The sequence below is a fragment of the Ambystoma mexicanum genome, chromosome 2q (genome assembly GCF_040938575.1).
Source record: "Ambystoma mexicanum isolate Mex_15411 chromosome 2q, UKY_AmexF1_1, whole genome shotgun sequence".
NCBI classification, from domain to species: domain Eukaryota; kingdom Metazoa; phylum Chordata; class Amphibia; order Caudata; family Ambystomatidae; genus Ambystoma; species Ambystoma mexicanum.
Window position 1 is genome coordinate 43,801,991 of NC_090924.1, and position 25,853 is coordinate 43,827,843.

Sequence of the window (25,853 nt, forward strand, 5' to 3'; positions counted from 1 at the left end):
ACTGCGACACTTGGCAGAGGTGTACACATGCATGCAAGTGTGGTGATGTGTGTACATGTGTGGTGCACTTCCTGTGTTGCATGTGATGTCTGGCTCACCTTTGGCTGCTCATGCTGTTGTATGTGTATGGTTGGTGATGGCAGTTGCGATATGGCTGTGGTATGTCTCGTGTGTGCGAGTTGTAATGACATGTGTGTTGGGGATTGTGATGTAATGTCTGAGGTTTGGCAATGCCACTCATGTACAATTGTCATGTGTGTATGTGTCCATTGTACAGTGCCCTGATGCCTGTGTTTTGTTTCTCCCTGTCTGCAGCGTCAACTGATGAAGAGGGCGGAGAAGGTGCTGTGGAGCACAGCGGCGGGGATCCCACCGCCAGCCGGAGACGCAAGGCCCGGCTCCCCTCCCATGTTGTCATCTCGTCGGGAAGTGAGGAGTCCGGTGCCGCGTCCCAGGCCACAGCTGCCGGGGGGAGGTCCAATAGGCGGAGGTTGGAGTTGGACTCCTCAGCAGCAGAAGGGGCAGCTGGGACCCCACAGGGCCCAACAGGGGAAGATGGCACGGAGTCATCCAGGTTGGTGGGGGGTTTGGTGGAGGAGGAGGCCGTGCAAGCACCAGAGACGGGGTCTGGAGGTGGGGATCCCACTGGTGCTAGTGGTGCAGTGCAGGACCAGGGACAGGAGGCAGCACAGGCACCCGTGGAGGTGCCTGTGTGCAATCCTGTCCCTGATCCTGTCCCTGCATCATCTTGCACCAGCAGGGATGCCGACGTCCAGACCGGTTTTCAGGCAGGGGATGAGCTGACGTCAACTGGCCTTCCTCTGCCTGCGGACGTGGCTATCCAGGCCCGGGTTGAGCCTGTCCTGGCTGGTGTGGCGTTGCGTCAACGGGCAATGCGAGGTGACCTGCAGTCTTTTCATGAAGAGACTGCACGTCATCTCAAATGGCTCGTTGACCACGTCAGCCTGCTGGGACAGGTCACCCAGGCCGGATTCCTCCGTCTGATGGGTCTTGCTACGACCCCCTCCTCAGCTGGACCCCCTACGCGCCAGTCGTCCTCTGTGCCATCTTCTCACCCATCAGTCACCTGGGTGCCTGTGGAGCTGCCTCTGACGGTGCGGCCAGGCTGGTGGAGGAGGCATCCCTGCCACAGTCGGGAGTCGGACGTCCAGCAGGGGTGGCCACGTCAACGACTGCACCCGAGCCGGCGGAGGATGTGCAGGCAGCAGGAGGCAGTGCACGGGCAGAGGCACAGCAGCAGCAGCATCATGGTGGGAGCCATGAAGGCTCGGGGCCTTCAACATCGGAGGGGCAGGCATCGGCCGGAGGGCAGGAGGACCCAGGACAGAGAGTGTCTTCGGTGTGGCAGCGGTTGGGCCACGCCATAGATGCGGAGCGGCAGCGGGCGGAAGAGGCACGGCTCACAATGGTCAGGGCGGAGAACTCCATGCGGAGGGCCTTGAGGCGGGCCGAGTGCCTCGAGGCAATCCGCAGGGGTTTGGAGGTGGACACGTCGATGGCCCTGCGGACCCTCGGGGCCATGGAGGAGGACCGCCTCCGGGACATTGAGGAGGAGTTCGATGATGCCCTGGCCCGGGACATCCACAAGTGAGCCGTGTAACTAGCCCGCTGCCCTTGTACATAGTTATGTAGGTAGTGTTAGGTTTCATTTTTGTTTTTATTTCATTTGGACCTTTCGGACATTGGCCACATTTTTGTATATAGTTTTTTTTATTAGTTAGTGTAGTTAGATAGGTTTCCTTTATTTTGTTGGGATAATGGACCCTGGCTTGTTGCATTGTACATAGTTCACAGTTGGATTGTGTTTTGTTTTCTCTTTTTGACCATGGAGCAATGGCTTTCTTTTTTATTTCCCATTGGATTTTGTTTTGTGGACATTGACTTTGGACGACATTACTTTGGATTTTTATTTTTGGTTTTTCTTTTTTGGAACGGACATGCTTCTTTTCATTTTTTTACATTCACATTTCTGTTTCTTCATTTTTGATTCTATTTATGTTTCCTTTAATACATTATTTTTTAGGTGAACTTCAATGTGTGGTATCTCATTGGTTTCATGCATTTCATGATATGTGTTTTGAGATTCACTGACACCCATTGGGTGTATTTGAGGGACATGTGTTTGTTTCGGAACTTGCAATTGGTGTTCTGTGATGTAATTACAAATTATGAGTGGGTGGATGCAATACTCGGGTGGGTGTTTTGCATTTGGAGGCTGACCATAGGGACCAGGGATCTAGATTCTGATGACATGTTGGGTGGGGAACATGAGTTGGACATGGGTGGGGGCCTGCTGGCAGGTGCCCCACAGTGCTGGGGGGTGGGGGGGTGGGGAACATGAGTTGGACATGGGTGGGGGCCTGCTGGCAGGTGCCCCACAATGCTGGGGGGTGGGGGGTGGGAGACATGGGTGGGGGCCTGGTGGAGGCTGCCCCTGGTGGCTGGGGGGTGGGGGTGGTGGGGAACATGAGTTGGACATGGGTGGGGGCCTGCTGGCAGGTGCCACACAGTGCTGGGGGGTGGGGGTGGTGGGGGACATGGGTGGGGGCCTGGTGGAGGCTGCCCCTGCACTGCTGGGGGGGTGGGGGTGCTGGGGGACATGGGTGGGGGCCTGGTGGAGGCTGCCCCTGGTGGCTGGGGGGTGGGGGTGGTGGGGGACATGGGTGGGGGCCTGGTGGAGGCTGCCCCTGCACTGCTGGGGCGGTGGGGGTGCTGGGGGACATGGGTGGGGGCCTAGTGGAGGCTGCCCCTGGTGACTGGGGGGGTGGGGGTGATGGGAGACATGGGTGGGGGCCTGGTGGAGGCTGCCCCTGGTGACTGGGGGGGTGGTGGGGGACATGGGTGGGGGCCTGGTGGAGGCTGCCCCTGGTGGCTGGGGGGTGGGGGTGGTGGGGGACATGGGTGGGGGCCTGGTGGAGGCTGCCCCTGCACTGCTGGGGGGGTGGGGTGCTGGGGGACATGGGTGGGGGCCTGGTGGAGGCTGCCCCTGGTGACTGGGGGGCTGGGGGTGATGGGAGACATGGGTGGGGGCCTGGTGGAGGCTGCCCCTGGTGACTGGGGGGGTGGTGGGGGACATGGGTGGGGGCCTGGTGGAGGCTGCCCCTGGTGGCTGGGGGGTGGGGGTGGTGGGGGACATGGGTGGGGCCTGGTGGAGGCTGCCCCTGAACTGCTGAGGGGGTGGGGATGCTGGGGGACATGGGTGGGGGCCTGGTGGAGGCTGCCCCTGCACTGCTGGGGGGGTGGGGGTGCTGGGGGACATGGGTGGGGGCCTGGTGGAGGCTGCCCCTGCACTGCTGGGGGGTTGGGGGTGCTGGGAGACATGCGTTGGTGGGCAGTGGTGCAAGTTGACATGTGGGTTGGCTGGGGGTCATGGCCATGGTGGATGGGGTGCCTGCAGGATACGTGCAGGGTAGGCCCCTGTGGTGTGAGCCACCTGCAGGGGCCGTGGAGGGTATAGAGGGAACACCTGGGAGGACCCACACGTGCAATTTACGTGTGGAACTTCCCGCGAGCCCCTGAAATACACGTGGCCCGCTCCCCCAGGCCCGAACGCGTGGAAATCTTCACGCGAACCCCTGAAATACACGTAGCCCGCTCCCCCAGGCCCGATCGCGTGAAAAACTTCACGCGAACCCCTGTAATACACGTAGCCCGCTCCCCCAGGCCCGATCGCATGAAAAACTTCACGCAAACCCCTGTAATACACGTAGCCCGCTCCCCCAGGCCCGATCGCGTGAATAACTTCACGCAAACCCCTGTAATACACGTAGCCCGCTCCCCCAGGCCCGATCACGTGGAAAACTTCACGCGAACCCCTGAAATACACGTAGCCCGCTCCCCCAGGCCCGATCGCGTGAATGACTTCACGCGAACCCCTGTAATACACGTAGCCGCTCCCCCAGGCCCAATCGCGTGAATAACTTCACGCAAACCCCTGTAATACACGTAGCCCGCTCCCCCAGGTCCGATCGCGTGATTCACGCGAACCCCTGACATACACGTAGCCCGCTCCCCCAGGCCCGATCGCGTGACAGACTTCACGCGAACCCCTGATATACACGTACCACGCTCACTCGCGTGTGTAACTTCCCGCGCACCCCCGCAATACACGTACCCCGCTCAATCGCGTGTCTAACTTCCCGCGCACCCCCGAATTACATGCCCCGCTCAATCGCGTGTGTAACTTCCCGTGCACCCCCGAATTACACGTGCCCCACTCAATCGCGTGTGTAACTTCCCGCGCGCCACTTTTTTGATGCGCTGGGACTCTACCGCCTGCCTTCGTGTGGCGGACGTGTTTCAGCTTGTGCGTGTCTTTGGCTGTGCGTGGCTTTGCCCTATTCAATTCCATGAATACGTGTGGTTCGGGTGCGTGTGGGCGTTCCGTCTGCTTCCCTGCAGTACATCCCCAGTTACGCCCTTATTTTCGCGCGTTGTTCCCCATTCCGCGCGTTACGCCCCGTGTCCCGCCCACTTTCTGGTGTATGCGCTGAGGTTGTGCGCTTTCACTGTGCGCGTCGCGCACGCCTTTCGGGATGTTGCAGTGACTTGTGCGCCATGCACGGGTTTGGCGCACATCCCGCGATGAACACGCGCAGGGACTTCCATGAATCTCACACGTGCGCGTGCGCCTGTTTTTTTCCGCTTGCGCCTGCCTGTGCTTGCTTGCGCAAGGATTTTCGGCGCACGTTTGTTCCATGAATCGGCCCCCAAATGCCATGCTGATCAACATGTTGATGATGGTTGGTTTTTAATACAATAAAGCTGTTTGCACTGAAAGAGTTGTATCGAGTGCTTTGTAAGTTTGGTTTTGCTAGGAGGGCTGGTTTGATCAAGTTTACAGTGGCAATAAGCAAAGCTTTTTTTGACATTGCAAAGGTTAGCCTTTAACCCTATAACAAAGCACCGGCTGTGAGTACGCATTGTGCACCACAGTAAAGTCAATAAGATTGGATGTATATATGGTTCCTACTACTTACCATGTAATAAGATTCTCAATAAGCATATTCTCTTTTTTACCAATCTAGCGAATGCCATGCATTTCAGCATTCATCGGCTGCTCAAATGAAGCAGCAAACAATCACAGTTGTCTGCACTACAAACATGCTTTATTTACAATCATTGTGATGAAAGTTAGAAAATGCATATGTCCATGTATAGCAGCACTGTGTCACTGTTTCATAAAATAAAGGAAAAACATAAAATAAATGTTTAGAGCATTTTTAAGTGGCACTCAGTGTCTGCCAGTTTAATTTGTTGGCAGCACATGCATACATCCAAGCATCACTCATTCCAATCTATACGTGCATATTAAGTCTTTATTTTTTCCTTTGCATTCTATCTCTTTCAATTAATTTCACCTATTATCAAACTCAAACTACAACTCAGAGAATTCAAAGAAAAAAACATGACTTAACTTCCCAACGCATGTATATCAAATGGACATATAAAATACTGTGTTTTTCAAAATATTTTTTTGGGAAGCAGTTTGAAGAAAGTTCAAAAATGCATTTCTATTTTACAGCAGCACTGTGTCACTTTTTCATAAAAGAAAGTAAAAGCAGATAAAATGTGTACACCATTTGTGATTGGCACTCAGTGTGTGCCAGTTTAATATATTGACACTGCATGTAAACTTCCTAATATAACCCATTCCAATGATCAGCTGCTTACTTAGTCATACTTTTTTCTCTACATTCTGTGACTTGTACTCCAACTTTCACAATGGAAAAAGTGGAACTACAGGTCCCAGAATGCAAACAAAAAATCAAGGACTACATTAACACCTACAGATTAGTATGCATCATGTTTGCAAGTATGGATATGCTCCTAACATATTAAACTTACACACATCACCTGCCAATTAAAAGTGTACTACAAATCTTTCATAACAACTGTTCTTCTGTTTTATAAAACGTTACAAACCTTCTACAAATACACATACGCATTTCTTAACTTGCATGAAAATGCTCCTGAAAGCAATCATTTTTAACTATCCACTAATTTTATTAACTGTTTTTTCCCACCACTCGTCCTTCCTTCATAAATATGAACTTTGCTTACTAAGAGTACTTCACCATTACCACATATCCACACTAACCTTCCTTTACAATTAAAGGAAAGAAACACATAACTGAAGAAAACTCCCAAAAAATAAATACCCTTTGCATCCAACAAAGTAAGTACATTAATGAACCATGTATATGTATGTAATTATAGCAGCACAGTTCCACTATATATATTACCCCAGACTACTCTTTTCAAACCAACATTCCTTTCCCTCTATCCCATTATATTCCATCATTCACACTATTACTATTCCCATCTATACACCACCATTGCAACAGCCACTCTTTTGCTCAAAACAGCGCAATCGCCCTACAGATTCCATCACACCACCACTCCCTTACTCACTAACACAACACCATCACACCTCTGCAGATTCGTACTCTCACAACTTTCCCAACCACACCTAATATACCACCTCACACTCAAACAGCACTCTATTCATCTCTGCAATCACACCCACAAACCCATGCACCATACATGCATATACACTGCACAACTTTCCAACACAATATTTCTCTTTACCCAACAGACACAACAGAATGCCTAATGAAAAAAGCAACTCAATAGAAAAGATATAAAGAAAAAAATAGAGCAGATAAGACTAAAAGACCCTTTAGTTATCTACCTCTAAAAGAATTTATAGAAAACATTAAAAGAAAAGAGCTAGTAACATCACTCAACAAAACTAAACAGCCATTGACAAAAAATGGTAAGGCCACTCTTACAAAAACACAAAGTAAAACATGATGTTCAAATAAAAACAGACCTACTAAGGAACCTAACACTCTATCTACCCGTGTTATCGTAATCATTGTAAAGCAATCCAAAAACATTATGTTACAGAAAATGTTCCACTGTAGAGTTCTTCACAATCTTATAAAAACATCTTATAAGTCACGATCTATCCTTAAAAATTACTGCAGGAAACTAATCATGCAAGCTGTAATCGACAGCTCTTATTAATATTGATTTTAAACAGAATGAAACCACTAACTAAATTAATCAATATATGACAGTATGTCATAACAAGCAAAGTGTCAATATAGAGACCTGTTCAAACTTCTGTGATGGTGAATGGATTCACACAAGCAACACAGAACCATATTTCAGTGAAGAAGTTTATGAACATAGAACTACAACAAAAACGCTTGAACAAAAACTACAACATTTAATACCCTCTACAATAATGTTCGAGGGTATTAAATGGTGTAACACAACCTTATGGCAATAGATACACTTATAGAAAAAAACTCCCCAACAAACTTTGAACCAAATGCTCCTTTCACCCAAACAAACCACCCAGTGTACAAATGGACATGCAGCTTAATGTGTAATGTACGCCAACAATCCTTTAAATCTTTATGACAATTCCTCAATCACTATGGAAAACTAAAAGACAAAAGTAAAATAAGATGTTTACAAACCATAGACTCATGTCCAGTTCACAGCCACACTGGTCTGCGAGGACATTAATTAGCCTCCATTTTAGGAACTGTTTGAAAAAGCACTTTCCACCACATAAAAGTGTTACCGACACACCATTCTGCTATACGGAATCTTGTGCATCGACTATAATATGCAAACAGTCCTGCTCTAGAACTGCTAAATTTAAATAACATTCTCCTACATGGAAAAGCCAAAGAACTGCTTCAAGAAATAGAACACATCCAACCAAAATATTTTGGAACTTAAAGTGACTTAGAAAATTGTGTACCTTTAGAAAACATTACAATAAACCTCATAAACACCAATGTCCTAATAAAGACATACAAAAAAGAAATAGTTAAGTTTCAAAACACATCTGCTGAAATACCAGTCCAAATATGTGTCTGTTGATGCAGAACATTTTATAAAAAGAGCACAAAAATAGTAGATCTAGCCTACAAAATAGAAGGCAATGAAGAAATACCAAATAACTAACCCCTTAGCAGTTTGCACATACTGCAACACAAACTTGACTGTAACCAAATGTCATCACATGCTAAAACTAATAACCTAGACATATTCCCACTTCTGGAAGCTCCCCAACAGCTTAACTTGTACAATAGCATTATAATGCAAACAGTGCACCCAAAAATATAGAACCTCTAGGATTATAATGGCCAATAGTTCAATCTTTAATTGTACTGGTTAATGGTGTGCGAACAAAAGACAAAAACATGTGGCAACAACTGGTCGACTTAAACAAAGTCCTACAATAGCTAAACAATAAATACTACACAGATATAAACATAGAGGAAAGCGTAAGAGAAACAATCCAAATTATCCAAGACTCAGCAGCAACTGGCCGATTTGAATGTGTAGATCCTGTTACTGCAGCCCACATTTTAGACCAGTATACATTTCACCCACTACACTCCAAAGACACAACTGACAATGCATTAGAAACTTATCAAATGCATCAAGCCAAAGTTTCCCCAATGAGCATATGGGATAAAAGTCTAGAAGCACATTCTTTTCCTCTACTCTTTCCTACAGACAAATAAGGAAGATATGATGAAAGTTTTGTGCAAATTAGTGCATCAGAATATACCCTTTAAGAATGTTTTCTGAAGACCCCAGATTCAGACAACATGTTGAATACATGTTCCACCTCCTCTTCGAAAGTGAACTAACAACTCTATGTTATGAAGTTGCACACACATTAAAAACAGGCTCTAATGTTTTAAACATATCCACCACCTAACTGCTTCAAAAAATAAAAGACAAAGATAAAGTTTTGCAGTCAAGTATCATAGATTTCTTGGCAAACATGTGTCATGCAAAATTAATACTGGTTCCAACGTCACATTCATGTACATTGTATGCTAAGGAACCTAGGCCCATCCACATGGTGTGTTTCTTTAAGTTGACCAGAGTGTGCATGGGATGGCTTGCGCAACTTCTTACGCACTGCAAACCAAAATAAAAATGGAATAGATATAAAACACAAGGAAAACTCTGTTCTCTTGACCCTGTCAATGCATCAATGTACTTTCACCATAGCAGCATTTTATCTACAATAAATATCACCTCCGCTCAGAGAAGTGCAACACTTCTTTTGGAGAAAAGAATATCAATCCAGAGGAGCACCACACATCCACATGTTTTTGTGGATAGAAGATGCTCCTAAATTTGGCCATGATAGTGATGCCACTATTTTTTTTATAGTTTATTGAAAAATGCATTACCTCTGACCTCACTTCAGAAACCACAGATAGTGACCTACATAACATGTGTTATGCTTCCAAAAATATAAATGTGGCAAATACAGCTGACATTGATATAATAAAATGGTAAATAATATATCAAATGTCTCTTTGGCTTCCCTAGACCAGTTTGCAAAAAAACAACAAGTAAATAGATTGATGTCTTCTGTTAGACACAGTGTAAAAGGCAAATCCACTAAAAATACATACACCATTAAAAGGGACGAAACTTCCAATTACATCAATGAGTACAAAGCAATCATTGCTCTCTTGTGGAATGCAAACATAGACATACAATATATTGCAGACAATACCGCTGCATTTGCAAGATATGTCACAGCCTACCTCACCAAAGCTGGAAAACAATGCTGAAATACTGCTGGGATGACATATCATCTGACAAAACACTGTCACAAAAATTGTACAGCTTTGGTATAAAAATGCTTTCCCATTAAAAAATGTGGATGCTACGAAGCTGCAGACCATTTAACAGGTACAGCCTTGTATACCAAATCTGAACACATTGTCTGGCTGAACTTTGGACCAGCTTCATACCAAAAAAGAGTACTAAACTCCTACCAAGAGATAGAAAACCTAGCCACAAATGATCCCAGCAGCCATGACATTTTAAAAATAATTTAATTCACATATAGTACTGCTTTGGAAAACATGTATCTATATGACATTGCCCAAAACTACACCTACAAAAACAATATCACACCAAATGAGATAATTGTCAAATATTCAGTTTCAACTTGTGAAGCAAGCCCAGTAAAACTCACCAAACCCATTCTAATTAATCATATAAAGTTATTGTTTAAATCTCAACAACATACAGAACTGTATACATGGCCCTACTCCAACTTTTTAAATCTTCCAGAAAAGAAAAAATATTATTAGGTTGCTATGATTCATTTGAAGCTACATTCAAAGCAAATGAAAGCAGATTAACAAATGACAATTTCAAACAATACAAACAAATGAACAATGACCACCTACAAGAGGAATACATTGAAGCTCAAATAGATAAAGACACTCCTGAGGGCAGTCAACCTTCACTTACAAGATGCCAGGAATCACTTGGAGAACAACTCATTCTAAATGAAGCAGAAATAGCCATGACTGAGGTAGAAAATATCATGTACCATTACAAAAATTTCAGGAAGTGCTGGAATCACAGTTAAATTATGAACAACTCACCTTTTATCTAGAAGCCACTCAAGAAATTGAACATGGTTTTAAACATGAAACTAAAACCTCTAGCTGTAAACATTATAAACCTCTGCTCCTGTATTTAAGTGGTGATCTTAATAAAAAATAATCAGCATATTTCTACAAAACTTAACAATCAACAACCTTTCGGCTGTAGTAACAACCCCAACAGGTTTAGCTGCATACATCATGGGAGTTTTAACTTTACATTGAATATTACTCCTCCCCGTAGAATACCAAAACAAATTAGAATACTACAAATCATCAGCAGAAGCTGATACTGAAGTATGCATGATTCTAAAACAAATGAAGTGCTCCTGATAGATGACGTAAGTATGATTTCCAATCTCATGTTGGCTTTAATTCATCTCAGAATGCAAGAAGTCCTAAAAACCAACAACGAAGAACTGTTTGGTGGAAAACATGTTATACTTTTCGGAGACCTTCTACAGTTATCACCAGTGGAAGGTCAACCTATTTGCAAAACGTTAGGACACTGTGCTGCAATACCCTCAGCAGCATTGTAAAAGAAATGTAAATCTCTGAATTTTAACTATAGAGAACTGACTAAAAAACATGCCCCAGTTTGCAGACATTGCCTATGCTACCATTTTAAAATGCATTAGAACTGGTGTGCATAATAAAGGTGCAAAATTAATCTTAAATAGAAGACTAATTGATGAGCTATATGGATGAAACACAACTGCTCCTGATGTCATGGAACAATTAACTCAACCAAATCTAAAATGTGTGTCCTTAATGCAAACCCTTGCAAGTTGTAGTCAATTCAATGAGACAATTTTGAAAAAAAGAAATGCAACCCATACTACATACCAGCTCCACAGAAAAACTAGAAGTGCACGACATGACCCTTCCTATGTATCAACAAGCAAAAGCATAACTAAATAGATTAGAGAAACATATCTCCAATTCAGCTAGATTGGAGAAAATATTGACTTTGTGTCTAAACTGCAGAGTAATTCTAAAATGTAACCTTGACGTCGAACAAGGTTTAGACAATGGAGCAATTGGTACAGTTATTGACTTCCAAACATATCCACATGATAACAACATTCCGATTGTCAACATCCACTTTGACAAACTTGCAGAAGTAAAAAAAATTGACCGGACAATAGCATGATGTTTCCTTCTTTTCAAAGGCATGTACGTACGTAGAGAGCCATTTTCTCTATTTCTTGCATATGCTGTCACTATTCACAAATCACAAGATCTAACCCTAGATCAAGCATTGATTGACATTGGGAGCATAGTCTTTAAAGAAGGTATGAGTTACATAGCACTCAATGGTCTATTCCTAGTTAGCTTTGATGCGAACAAAGTCAACGCTGACATTCCTTGCATGCTGGAATACACCAGGCTATTGGCACTATACACCTCCCCAACTAGATATGTACCATGTACCTCAAAAAAATAAACCTTTTAAAAGGCAAATAATACAAACAGAAGCTATAGCAGAGCTACCAACAATACGGCTAAAAGAATAACAACCAACTCCTTGTGCATCAAACAATACAACCACAAAACTGTCTAGTACAAAGGCATGCACATCCATCAAAAAAGAGACACAAATGTCTCTTCTCTAGAAATATCTGCAGGCCCATCAAATGATCCACAAACAGAACGCTATGGTACATTTAAATTCATCAACACAACTGGATTACATTGTTATGCTAATGTGACAATGAATCTTCTCTTTCAATTGTCGCCAATTGTTCGCAACATTTACTTACACGCCTCAGACCAGCTATGTTTGAAAATGGTTGTCCTTCACAGAAATGTCAAAAATAATCTGTACAACATTTACAGTTTCTCCGGTATAAGGCATGCATTTGACTTCTGTGCAGCAATGGTCAAATTTACCATAAACACACAGGAAGTTCCACAAGAATTTGTAATGTACTTAATACAACTAGGGGAAACCTAAAACATCCCTATAAATTAAATCTTCCAGATTTCACTCACATGGAAACATACAACCATGTTTCACAAGACCATGTCCCTAATGAACGATTTGTATATGTATCCATACCAAATTCTGAATCCATTCCATTTCACCAGCTTTTGCAGAATTCAAATCATGGTATATTGTGCCCTTTTTGCAATTCAGGCACTCGTTCCACCATGCAAATAAACTCACATAGCCAATATGTAATACTAATGATTCTGAGGTACTATGCAGATGGTACCAAAATAACTGTAAGCTTACAGGCTTCACACATGGCCAAATATATCTTGGATAGAAAATCTTTACAACAGTAGGTATAGTATACCACACTGGTGCCACAACCACTTCATGGCGCTACACTGCATATGTCAAAAAATAAGTGGTTGATTTGAATTTAACAATACCTCCATAATTCCAAAATATAGATTACCAGCACATTTAACAAGTGCCTACTTAAAATTACTTCAACCCAAATTTAGCCTCTAAACTATAGCACAATTAACAATTATAATATGCCAGCAGGTATCTAACTACTTGAAAAGCACCCTTGATTGCAAAACACTTCAAATACGCCATCTCAATTCTTATACGACAGAACCTCTTCTAACCTATAATGTAATTAAAATATGCCAACAGATATTTAACTACTTCAAGCATTCCCTTAATACATCATTCTTCAAACAAACTTACTATCACTCTTACACTCACATAACTGTAATCATTTTTTTAAAATCAGTACAGATTTTTTTTTCCAATGACCCAATGATTATTTAAAGTCAAAACAACAGCAGTGTGTCATACACTAATGTTGTACCAGACTTATTACTTACAATGTACTGTTTGTGAGGGTCTAAAAAAATATATATGTAAACTTGTATACAACTACAGCTTTTAAACTATCCTGCTTAACAAATTGTACAGTTTTTTCCCCACATAAAATAAACCAGAGATTTCAGCTATGTAACGCTATAAAATTAAGGGGGTAATTTATAGAATTTGGCGCACAAGTGGCGCACGCGGCCGGCGCAGGGTGTGCCCGTGCGGCAGTCTGAACCAGTCTGCGCCACCCGCATGTGCCAAAAACCAGCGTATACATGGATTCTAACATCCAAAACCAGCCGTGGCGCAGAGTGGGCCAGCGACCCTGCAGCAGGGCCAGTTACGCCCCCAACCCCGCCCTGTGTGCCATGAACAGCGCACAAATCCAGTACATGGCGCAAATGCCAGTGGACCAGCATACAGCCCCCCCAACCACGAAAAAAAGTGGCAAACTCCCCTTGCACCCCTCAGAATACATGTACCCCACTAGTGCTAGCAAAATCATGTGTAAAACTCCCCACGCACTCCTCAGAATACACGTACCCCTCTCGCATTAGCAAAAAAAACACGTGTAAGACCCCACCATGTGATGTGGGCAGCCAGTGGGGCATGCACTGGGGTGATGGGCTGCCTGTGGGGAATTTTGAGGGTGGATGGGATTCATGCGTGTATTTCTGGGGGTGCGCAGGGAGTTACACACGTGATTTCGCTGGTCGAGCGGGGTACGTGGATTCTGAGGGGTGCACGGGGAGTTTCACATGCGATTTCGCTGGTTGAGCGGGGTACGTGTATTCTGAGGGGTGCGTGGGGAGTTTCACACGTGATTTCGCTGGTCAAGCAGAGTACGTGTATTACTGGGGGCGCGGGGGGAGTTACACACGCGATTTCACTGGTCGAGTGGGGTACGTGTATTCCAAGGGGTGCGTGGGGAGTTTCACAATCGATTTCGCGGGTCGAGCGGGGTACGTGTATTCTGAGGGGTGTGCGGGGAATTACACACGCAATTTCGCTGGTCGAGTGGGGTTTGTGTATTACTGGGGGTGCGGGGGGAGTTACATACGCGATTTCGCTGGTCGAGCGGGGTACGTGTATTACTCGGGGTGCGCGGGGAGTTGCACACGTGATTTCGCTGGTCTAGAGGGGTGCGCATGGAGTTTCACACACGATTTCGCTGGTCGAGCGGGGTACGTGTATTCTGAGTGGTGCGCTGGGACATACACATGCGATTTCGCTGGTCGAACGGGGTACGTGTATTACTGGGGGGTGGGGGGAGTTACACACGCAATTTCGCTGGTCGAACGGGGTACGTGTATTACTGGGGGTGCGCGGGGAGTTACACACGCGATTTCGCTGGTCGAGCGGGGTATGTGTATTCTGAGGGGTGCACAGGGAATTTCACATGCAATTTCGCTGGTCGAGCGGGGTGAGTGTATTTCTGGGGAGTGCGTGGGAAGTTTCACACGTGCATTGGCAGTGTGGGTCTTCCCAGGTGTGCCCTCTCCCCCCTCCCCAGGCCCTGCAGGCAGCCCACACCACAGGGGACTATCCTGCACCCCTGGCCATGCCCCACAGGCAGACACTCCACCCTGGCCATGCCCCGCAGGTAACTCATCCGGCCTGGGCATGCCCCCCAGCCTGCCCAAATGTCACTATGCACTAGTGAGCACTGACTCATGTCCCCCCGCACTCCCACCCACCCAGCAGTGACGGGCACCTGCCAGCAGGCCCCGACTCATGTCCCCCTGCAACACTACCCACCCAGCAGTGACGGGCACCTGCCAGAAGGCCCAGACTCATGTTCCCCTGCACCCCCACCCACCCAGCAGTGACGGGCACCTGCCAGCAGGCCCCGACTCATGTCCCCCTGCACCCCCACCCACCCAGCAGTGATGGGCACCTGCCAGCAGGCCACAACTCATGTCCCCCTGCACCCCCACCCACCCAGCAGTGACTGGCACCTGCCAGCAGGCCCCGACTCATGTCCCCCCGACACGTCATCATGATCTACAATCATGGGCCTTATGGCCACTCAAATCCCACCTCTCCCCCACATTGAAATGCCCATTACATGACACAACCCAAATGGCAAGTATGTACATCAACACATGTCCGTCACACACACACAATAGGTGCCAGTGAATGTGAAAACCCACATCGTGACATGCATGAAACCAATGAGAGAATACCACACATTGAAGTATGAAACAAAAATGTATTGAACACAAAATGAAGGGAATTAAATGAAAACACACAATAATGGAAATAAGAAATAAAATGCAGCATGTCCCAAAATGAATAAAATATATGAAATCAGAATCCAAATAAATCCAAATGAAAATGTGTCCAAAGTCTCCGTCCAACAAAGCAAATCCGAAGGGAAAGAAATAAGTAAAATCCATTGTTCCAAAGTGAAATAAAATTAAAAAATGATGATAAATCCACTGTTCAACTATATACAAATAACAAATCCAGGGTCCATGAGCCCACCTATTGAAATGGAACCTACGAAAAAGACTACCTAATTAAGAATTATCTACAAAAAGGTGGGTCATAGTCCAAGTGCCCCAAATGAAAGAAAAACATAAATGAAACCTAACACTAACTAACTATATACAATGGCGGCGGGCAAGTCCTGCGGCACACTTGTCGATTTCCCAGGCCAGGGCATCATCAAACTCCTGTTGTATGTCCTGGAGGCGGGCCAGATCCATGGCCCCGAGCCTGGAGGTGGGCCAGTTCCATGGCCCCGAGCTTTCGCAGGGATAACGCCATGTCCACCTCCAACTCCCTACGAATTGGCTCGAGGCACTCGGCTCGCCTCAGCGCCCTGCGCATGGAGTTCTCTGCCCTAACCATAGTGAGCCATGCCTCTTCCACCCGCCGCCGCTCCGCATCTATGTGCTGGCCCAACTGCTACCACACGGAAGACACTCCCAATCCAGGGTCCTCCTGCCCTCCAGCCGATGCCTGCCCCTCCGATGTTGATGGCCACGAGCCATCATCGCTCCCACCTTAAGCCTGCTGCTGCTGTGCCTGTGCCCTGCCTCTTGATGCCTGGACGTCCTCCTCCTGCTGGGGTGCAGTTGTTGGTGTGGCCACCCCAGCTGGACCCCCGACTCCCGACTGTGACAGGGATGTGTCCTCCACCAGCCTGGCCGCTGGGTCAGAGGCAGCTCCACAGGGTACCCAGGTGATACATGGCTGGAAGATGGCACAAAGGACGACTGGTGCATAGGGGGTTCAGGTGAGGAGGGGGCCGGAAGAAGGTCCAGCACACAGATGAATCCAGCACTGGCGACCCGTCCTAGTAGGTCAATGCGGTCAAAGAGGCATCCGAGATGATGTGCAGTGTCTTCACGAAAACACTGCAGGTCATCTCATATGCCTTGTTGACGCAATGCCATCCCAGCCAGGACAGGTTCAACCCGGTTCCGGATTGCCACGTCTGCAGGGAGAGGAAGGCCAGTTGTTGTGCGCTCATCCCCTCCCTGAGAACGGGTCTGGACCTAGGCATCCCTGCTGGTGCGGGATGATGCAGTCACAGGATCGGGGAGAGGATTTAGCAGGGGCACCTCCACGGTGGCCTGTGCTTCCTCCTGTCTGTGCCCCTGGACTGCACCACCAGCACCAGTGGAATCCCCCCCTCCAGACTCTGTGTGTGTCCCTTCCACGGTCTCCTCCTCAACCAAACCCCGCACCAACCTGGATTACTATGTGCCATCTTCCTCCATCAGACCCTGTGGGGTCTCAGCTGCCCCTTCTGCTGCGGAGGAGTCCACCTCCGACCTCCGCCTCTTGGACCTACCCTCAGCAGCTGCGGGCACAGATGTGGCACCAGACTCCTCACTCCTCACAGATGACAACATGGGAGGAGGGCTGGGCTTTGCGTCTCCGGCTGGCGGTGCAATCCCTGCTGATTTGCTCCGCAGCACTGTCTCCACCCTCTTCATCAGTTGACACTGCAGACAGGGAGAGATAGAACACAGGCATCAAGGCACTGTACAATGGTCTGATACAGACATGACAGTTGTACATGTGTGGCAGTGTCAAACATTACACATGGAATCACACTCCTCAACACACATGCCATTTCAATTCACACACATGAGCAAATAAACAGGACTATAGCACCAGGCTGCACCATCCATACACAGACAACAGTATGAGCAGCCGAAGGTGAGCCTTACGTCACATGCAAAACGAGGAGTGCAGAACACATGCACACACGCCACCAGACAGACATGCATCTGTACATCTCCACCACCTGCTGCACTGATAACATCACCATCCATGTCACATCTGGCAATCAGCCTCCTACATGTCAGTGTCACATGCAGCCGTGGTGTATCACAGTTGCATGCTTGTCAAATACACACACATGCAAATGTACATAGTGGAGATACATGCAGGTGGAAGCAGCATCCATGTGTGACACCACAGCCATGCCACAGTACATACACAGACATTTAAAAATGTGTGTACCCACACCTGCATTTGGCCAGCATGCTTACCAACACATACACGATCGATGTGTCTCACACATGAGAGGACTCACATGCGGCAGGCTCATGTCCCTGTACATACACATCCATACATGCCCCTACAAAGACATATGTGCAACCTGCACACTCCTGCCACACCTCAACATGCACTGCGTCTAATTAGTACGCATGTACACTTACCACTCGACTCCAGACAGGTTTGCCTCTCAAGGACCTGGAGGTGGAGCGCTGGGCGTATATGTTCCAGGACCCTCATCTGGTTGTTGGTTAGGCAGACCCGGCACCCCTCAGCATCCGCTGCCTTCAAGAGGCGCCGGGCCTTGTTGAGGGTCCTGGACCTGAAGTCCTCCCAGCGCTTGCAGACATGTTGAATGTCGCGGACTGCCACCCCCTCCACATTGATGGCAGTCACGATGTCCATCCAGATCCTCTTCCGTCCTTCATTGTCAGCGCGCAAACTTCCAAAGAGAGCATCATACTGTCCCAGGACTTGCTCCACCAGGATACCAACTTAATGGGCACTGAAGCTGGTAGCCCTCTGCCTCTCTGCTGGGGGGTTGCCACTGGTGCCAGATGGTGTTGTGTCCGACATGGCAACCCCCGAGGCAGGTGTAGGTGGGCAACTGGGTCATGGGGCTGGGCTGTGAAGCGATGATATCCCATTCGGGAGTCTTCTGTTCCAGCAGGGGTGGTCACAGCAACTGCACCTCTGCAGATGGCTGACATGCAGGCACCAAACAGCAGGGCACGTGGCAAGCAGGCAGGCAGCAGCAGATGGCAGGTGGGAGTGTGCTCAAGGCTCTGGGGGACAGGAAAAGGGCCTTCTGGGCAGGAGAGTGGTCTTCCGTGTGTTGTTGCGTGGCCAGCTTGATACAGAGTGATTTGGCACGTGAAAAAACTGCATGTCAGCGTGTAATTTGAGGAAAGGCCCTTAGCACGTAGGCGCATCTTCACGTGCGCGGGCGTTTCCCTGTGATGGGTGCATAGTGATTCAGCACGTGAAAAAACAGCACGTCCGTGTGTCAATGCGTGGAATTCGAGGAAAGTCCCTTGGCGCAAAGGCGCGTCTGTGACGTTACACGCGTGGACGTTTCCCTGTGACAGGTGCATAGTGATTCAGCGCGTGAAAAAACAGCACGTCCGCGTGTTAATGTGTGTAATTCGAGGAAAGGCCCTGGGCGCATAAGCGCGTCTGTGACTTTACGCGCGCAGGAGTTTCGCTCTATGCACGGGTTAAAGATGAGCGCATGCCAGGAAAACACTGTACTTGCTGTATGTGTAGAGCGACGCATGTGTTTACTCTGCTGGAATCACACGCCATTACTTCACAGCGTCTGAAGCCCGTACCTCTTCTTTTGGCAGGGTTTTGCCTACGCGCACAATCGCGTGTGTTTTTTTTTTTCACGCAAGGCAGACGGTGAGTCGCATTTGCTTTTTTCCCACTGTGGTACCCCCTGTGCATGCGTACCGTTTAGAGGTCATTGTAGCCCACGTGTTCCACGCGTACGTGTTTTTTGTGCTCCTGTGTGCCACACCGTACTGCTGGAGGTAATATTCACGCACGTGGGCTACCGGGGTCGCATGCACAATTATTATTTTTTTTAATTATTTGATGAGCATAATCTCATCTTAACTTTTGATTTTTGATTTTTTTTTTCAGGGGGTGCCTAAGCATTGCGTGATCCGTCATTTATCCCCAGGGCTCACAGACACCCTTGCAGGGGCACTTGGGTACCCATACCATCAAGTACCCTGCCCCTTCTAGCCAATTGCCCAGGACAATTGTTGAGTGAACCTCCCATAGCCCATTTTCCATCGGTGCAATGGTTGGGAGGCCACCAAAGGCTAAGGGTGGCAAAGTAGGCCATCCTCCAAGGGCTGGATGTGGTCGGGCACGTGGGCACAGAGACCAGGGGGGATGGGGAGTCCAAGGTGGCCAGGTTGGCTATAGGGGTGGAAGAGGCAGGGGTGCCCCTCTGGGACAGGATGCACAGCCATGTGCTGGTGCAGACATGCCACCACCCCCTGTGTTTCCTGGTGATGCAGCTGTTGCATCTCAACCTGGTGCCCATATCACCCAACAGCAATCTACTTCTGCTGTCACAGGCCCGCCGGTGGTGGCAGCTGCATGTGCAGCTTTGGACACCTCCACCCGGGCTCTGGGTCAGGCAGCGCATGTTTCGTTGTGTGAGGAGGACTCCCAGGATGATTTCCATCTTGTCCGGAAGAAGGGTCCACTGTGGCTTTGACTGTGGCACACATATCTGGGGCAGTACTGACATCTGCTGCCCCAAGCAGCCGGGTGGTGGTAACTGCATGGGCAGATGCAGCCAACACTATCCTGGCAGTGACTCAGACCCGAGCAAGACCTTCTGTTCTCATACCAACACCCACTGCATTGGTCCAGTCAACCAGCGCCACTGCCCCCACTGAATAGGGCCACATGCCCCCTCAGGGTCAGTACCATCGTCCAAAAGGAGGAAGCGTGCTCCTGCACAAGAGGATGGGACCCCAGACATGGCCCCGGCCTCCGGCACATCAAGGAAGAAGCCTTTCTGCAATCAGGAACTGGACTTCCTTGTGGGCTACGTGTCGGAAACCAAAGCAATATGCTTGTGTGCTCACAGTGCAATACAACACATCACCAGCGTTGGGTCCACTGGCAGCATGTTGTGGATGGTGTGACATCCATGGGATTCCAGGTGCACACATCTCAGGACTACTACATGCACTGGAATGACCTCAAACGCAGTGCTAAGCAAAAGCGTGCCTGCAATTACTCCATGTCTCTGGTGACTGGTGGTGGGCCACCATCAGAGGAGGATGAACTCACTCAGCATGAGGATATCGCTTCAGAGTTCATCCCGGAGGAACAAATCCATGGAGTGGGAGAGAGGATGGACTACGATGCATCATCTGGTGAGTATTGATGCGTGCAGCTCAATGACAAGTGTGTTTGGCATGTGTGACCCAAACCAGCTACAAGTTGCCTCTTACCTATCCTCAATCTCCCTGTCCACCAGGGGTCTGAACTTTCAGCCTCAAATCAGAAAGGGAACCTGGCAGCTCTTGACTACTGCATTATTATTTTTTCATACCAGTTCTGGTGCTATGCTGATGACAACCAACTCATTTCCTGACGGCCCTTGGTCACCTCTTGTCCCTCTCTTATTTCACATAGCCTCATTGCCATTTGCATTTGGTGTACTACCAACAGTGTCTGATTGCCAGCAAGACTGACATCCTTCTCATTGATGCACCTTTTCCATCCTTTTCAAACAATCTCTAGCCAGCCCCACTTGGCCCCCCTCCTGCCTCCACCTGCATGGCCATGAACCTCCGGGTCACCTTTGACTCAACACATCCCTTTTACACACACATTTGTGATTTATCTTGGAATGGATTAACTCATTGCTCCACCACCTCAAGGGTACTGTGCTCTCCCTAACATTCTCCTACATGCTCACAGTCTGTCAAGCTCTGGTTCATTCAAGGTTGGGGTACTGTGACAGTCTTGTTCAATAATTGACCGGCCTCCACCCTCTACCACTAATCCGGTACAGGACTGCACGACTTGTCCTTGGCCACAAGCCCTGGGATCCCATCATTGCAGCTATGTGACCCCGTCACTGGCTACTAGTGGATGCAAGGATGTTATTTCAGACCCTCTGCATTGTGCACAAGGTTTCTTTGGGTCAGGGTAGGAGATACCTTACACATTCCATCTACCAATTCATCTCACTTTGAGTCCTTTCATCCTCTACCCCACACTCCCTCAAGCTCAGTCGTGAAATATAATGAATGAGGTAGGAGCAGATCTGTGTACACAGCTGGGAGCTCACTTTTGAAGTGCCAACTGGCCTCGTTGAATCTTGAGGGGAGATATATCTGCCTCTGGTAGCACCTCAACACCTTCCTTCTTGCTCCTGCATTGGCCCCTCTTCTACACAGCTGAACAGTTTCCTCTGTTGGCATTGTGTCCCTGCACACACTCTGTCCATCGGATCAGGTACCTGCTCACCCTGCCTTCCTGCTGCACTGCCTACAGGCCTCCAATATCAATGGGTTTAGTGCTTGTCCCCATGCAGTCCAGCACTGTTTGTGTGCACTCATCAGATTTGCCCTGTCCAAATCTTCTTGCACTTGCCACTTGATGGCTGCACTACCACTATTTGAATGGACATTCTATCATTGCACTTCATTTGCCGTCTGTGGTCTGTTCTGTTTGGCACGTTCCCCTTCTCCCCCTTCCTGGGTCTTCAACCTTTTATCCTTTCTCCATGCACTAGCGTGTTCTGTATGTCACTGTGCCCAGTTTGATAGTTGTTTTGATTTTGTTTTCTCCCTTGTTCCCCTCCCTTTGCTTGTTTGCGCTCTGATCCACTTGTGTACGTGTGTTATCATGATGGTGCTTTGTGATGTTGACCTGACATGTATGTCACCAGTCCCTCCCATCACAGTTTAGAAATGCACCAGCGTAGGTGCCTCCTATGACACATGTATTGTGCATAGTTGATTGTAGTAGAGTGCTACACATGAACATGCATGTTATATGTATCATGGTGTGTTTGGTTACATTTCTAGCTCTGTCTCTCTGTGTGGTAACACATGCTTATGCTAGGTGCTGAATCTTTGTCACCATCTCTCATATTTGGATTACATTTATGCACTCTAGAAGTTGTGTGTGATGCTGGTGATGTGCAACATGCAATACATGTGGTGCATTCACATTTTGCACACCTCCTTTACTGCTTTCTGAATGGCCCTGCTTTGCAATGCTACTGGATGCATGTTGTGGTTTGTTTTGCTTGTGACGTGGCTGTTTCATTATTTGTCTGTCAATGTTGTGAACTTTATGTGTGTGGTATGTGGTACTGATGTGCATATCCTTGTTTTTCTATTTATGTTGCAGGTGATGTCGCACTGGCGGCGGAGGATGAAAATGTCATACCAGACACAGTGGTCAGTTAGAGCTGACTCTGAATCAGGCTGTGATGTATCCTCTGACCACTATGTTGAGCCGGATCTGCATCATGACGTGTCATTGCCAGTAGGTGATCCCTTGTCGGATGGTCTTCTGTCAGCGACACCTGCAGTTGGGGGCCAGGAAGGGTTGGAATGTCTACCTGTGGTGGTTACGGGTGCACGGTCACACTCGACACCAGTTGGCCATGTTCCTGGGGCATCAGGTCGACAGAGGGATGCAGTCCTTCAGCCGCAGGTGGCTCCAACCCGTCAAGGACCACGTCTCCTTGGGCCCAGCAGGTGTGGTGTCCGGCAATGCAGTGGCTGTTTGGCACCAGGGTCAACTGAGTGGGAGCGTTCCATGATTGCCATAGCACATCAACAGGGTGGAGCAGTTGAGATGATTGCTCAAGTTATGGAAAGTGTGGCCCATTCCATCCTCCCTTCTGTTAGGCAAATGGTGCTCCATCAGCGGGCTAAGCAGTCCACGTGCCGCTCACTCAGGCTGGGCATGCCGGCGTATGACAGGGCGTGCCGGACTGAAATGGTGGTGCTGCGTGAAGCACTTGATGATCAAGCAGAGGCAAACCATGAGGCCCTGAGGATGGAACAACAAGCCCTCCAATCTACTCTAGCTGACCTCATGATGGATCAGAGTAGGCGGACAGAAGACAGGTTTGAACAGCTTGAAAGAACCATCTCAGCTGAACTCCGTGCAAGCCGGGAGACACTCCGTTTATCATGTGAGGCCATGCAAGCTGAACTCCGTCTCACATGTCAGTACCTGCAGGAGGAAGCACATGTGACAGGTGAGGTGATGCAAGCTGGCCTCAGTCTCATTGCCTGCTTACCAGACCTTACCAGACCTGCATACTTCCTGCTGTTGAGGGCCAAGGCGTGGGTAGACATGGAGAATCAACTGCACCACCTCCACCTTCTGAATCAGATCCAGAGGGTGATGATGACAACCTCCCACATAGGTCGATCCGTGCAGGCGCTGAGCATCGTGAGTTTTTTTTTTTAACTCGACATCTACGCATGTGGGTGTAGAGGTGCACCCTGTACCTCCCCCCTCCTGGGTACCCCTACTCCCTGGGTCATATATGGGCATTTTTGATATTTTTTTTTCTGCAATTTTTTTTTCAAGCATTTTTGAATCAGAATATATTTTTGATTTTTGATCAAAATTGTATGGTTTCTGGTAAGCATGTTATCTTATCATTTTGATTATTCATTTGAATTACAGTTTTGGTTATTTTTTATTATTTTTGAATTATTTGATTTACTTTAATTTACCTTTATGTTTTTTTTATGTTTTCTTCTTTTTTGTTGATTTTGCTTTTCTTTAATTCATTACTCTTTTTATTTTATTTCTTTCAATACATTATTTGAATTTATTTGTGTTTTCTTTCAAATTCTATTTTTTTCTTTTTTCTTTTGTCTATTGAGCGTACACGTGACAGTATGGTGCTTTGTGGCATCGGAAGGCATCCACTGTATGTTCCTGCTGGGCCCATTCAGGCTTGTCTTGTGTATGTGTTTTGCTTGGGGTCCTGACACATATGCTACTCCTGCTTCCCTTTTCCATGGGCTCTCAAGGATTGCTCAGTGTAAGAGCATATCACACATGGGCATTGGGTTTCCTTCATATCTGTGGCCAGCCTGCAGTTCTACATATGTGTACACCCCTAGTGAGTATTCCAGATGGGTTCTCCTATGCATGTCTGCAGTTCACTTTGGTGAGTATTAAGCTGACTGTACATTTCATCATGTTGCTTGAGATGTTTGTTATGTATTGAATGTGTATGGTGATGCATTTCCTGCTGTACCTGGTACCTTGCACCCTTTGTCTGGATACTACACACTAAAGGTGGGAGGGGTCTATGTGCTCAGAATGTTGAATTGGGACAGTATTCCCACAGTGATTTTTATATGCCACATGAAGGCTGCATGCTGAATTACCCCTGTCACCATGCATTTCCACAACCGCCCATTCCTTGCTACCACCACTTTGGCCATTTCCCAGCCCTGGCTGGTGTTTGGATGTGACATCTGAGTTGTTTGTCATTTTAATTATCAGTTTGTGTCCTGGACCTGATCCCCCCCACTGTTTGCACTTGGCTCTTGTGACAATCCGGCCAATCAGGATGGTTGAGGCTGCCACCACTATCAAAAGGCCACTAAGGTGCCCCTGTCTAGACCTGTCCACATGCCTTCTCAGTCACTTGAAGACTGCCCTGTCTCCCTTGCCCCTGTCAGTGTCCCTCTGTCCCCCCCTTCATCATCACATCCCCTACTCTCCTTACCGGCAGGTTTCCCTCTGCCCCCTATGCGTGCTTTCTTTCACCATCTCCCCCATTGGTCATTTTGAGCTTGGCCCCCTCTTCCCTTCTCTCCTCCCTCTCCCCCCCCTTTGGCCTCCTCCTTGTACTCTGGCTGTCATTTTCAACCACTAGCCCAATTGCCATTGACCATGGTGATACATAGGCACTTGTTCTTTGCAGACATTTGCCCTTCTGCCTCAGTCCTTACACGCCCCACCTTCACCATTTTCAGTATTATTTGGACAGCTTATTTGATCATTACTCCCACCAACACTGATTACAGGTGATCTCTTCCCGCTTTCCCTTCTTTCTTTCTTCTCTGCCTCCCCAGCACTATTTTGAATCTTTGTAGACCTACGATAGTTTGTCACTTGTTTTCTTACTCTCTTCACCTCTTCCATCCTCTTCCATCACTCCTCTCCTCATGTGACTCCTGTACTGTGACTATTCCCATCAGGCATGGGAATGATGATGCTAGTTATGTCATCCTACAATCCGTCCCTAGGCTCTCACTTATTGGTCCTGGCCTTTATTATATGTACTTTGCTTTTCCAGTTCATTCTCACACTGTGGACTGTTTGAAGGACATGTAGGAATGTACTGTTCTTCTCCCTTATTCACACACTCATTGATGCAATTTGATGAATTGTGTGTGTTGTTCATTTCATCGATTTCAATGATTCAGTGATGGGTCAATGTCTGCCATTGCCAATGTGGTGTTCTCTGTACATGATATGTTCTGCTGGTCAATGGCTGATGCAATGTGTTGATTTGTTTTGACGTGTTA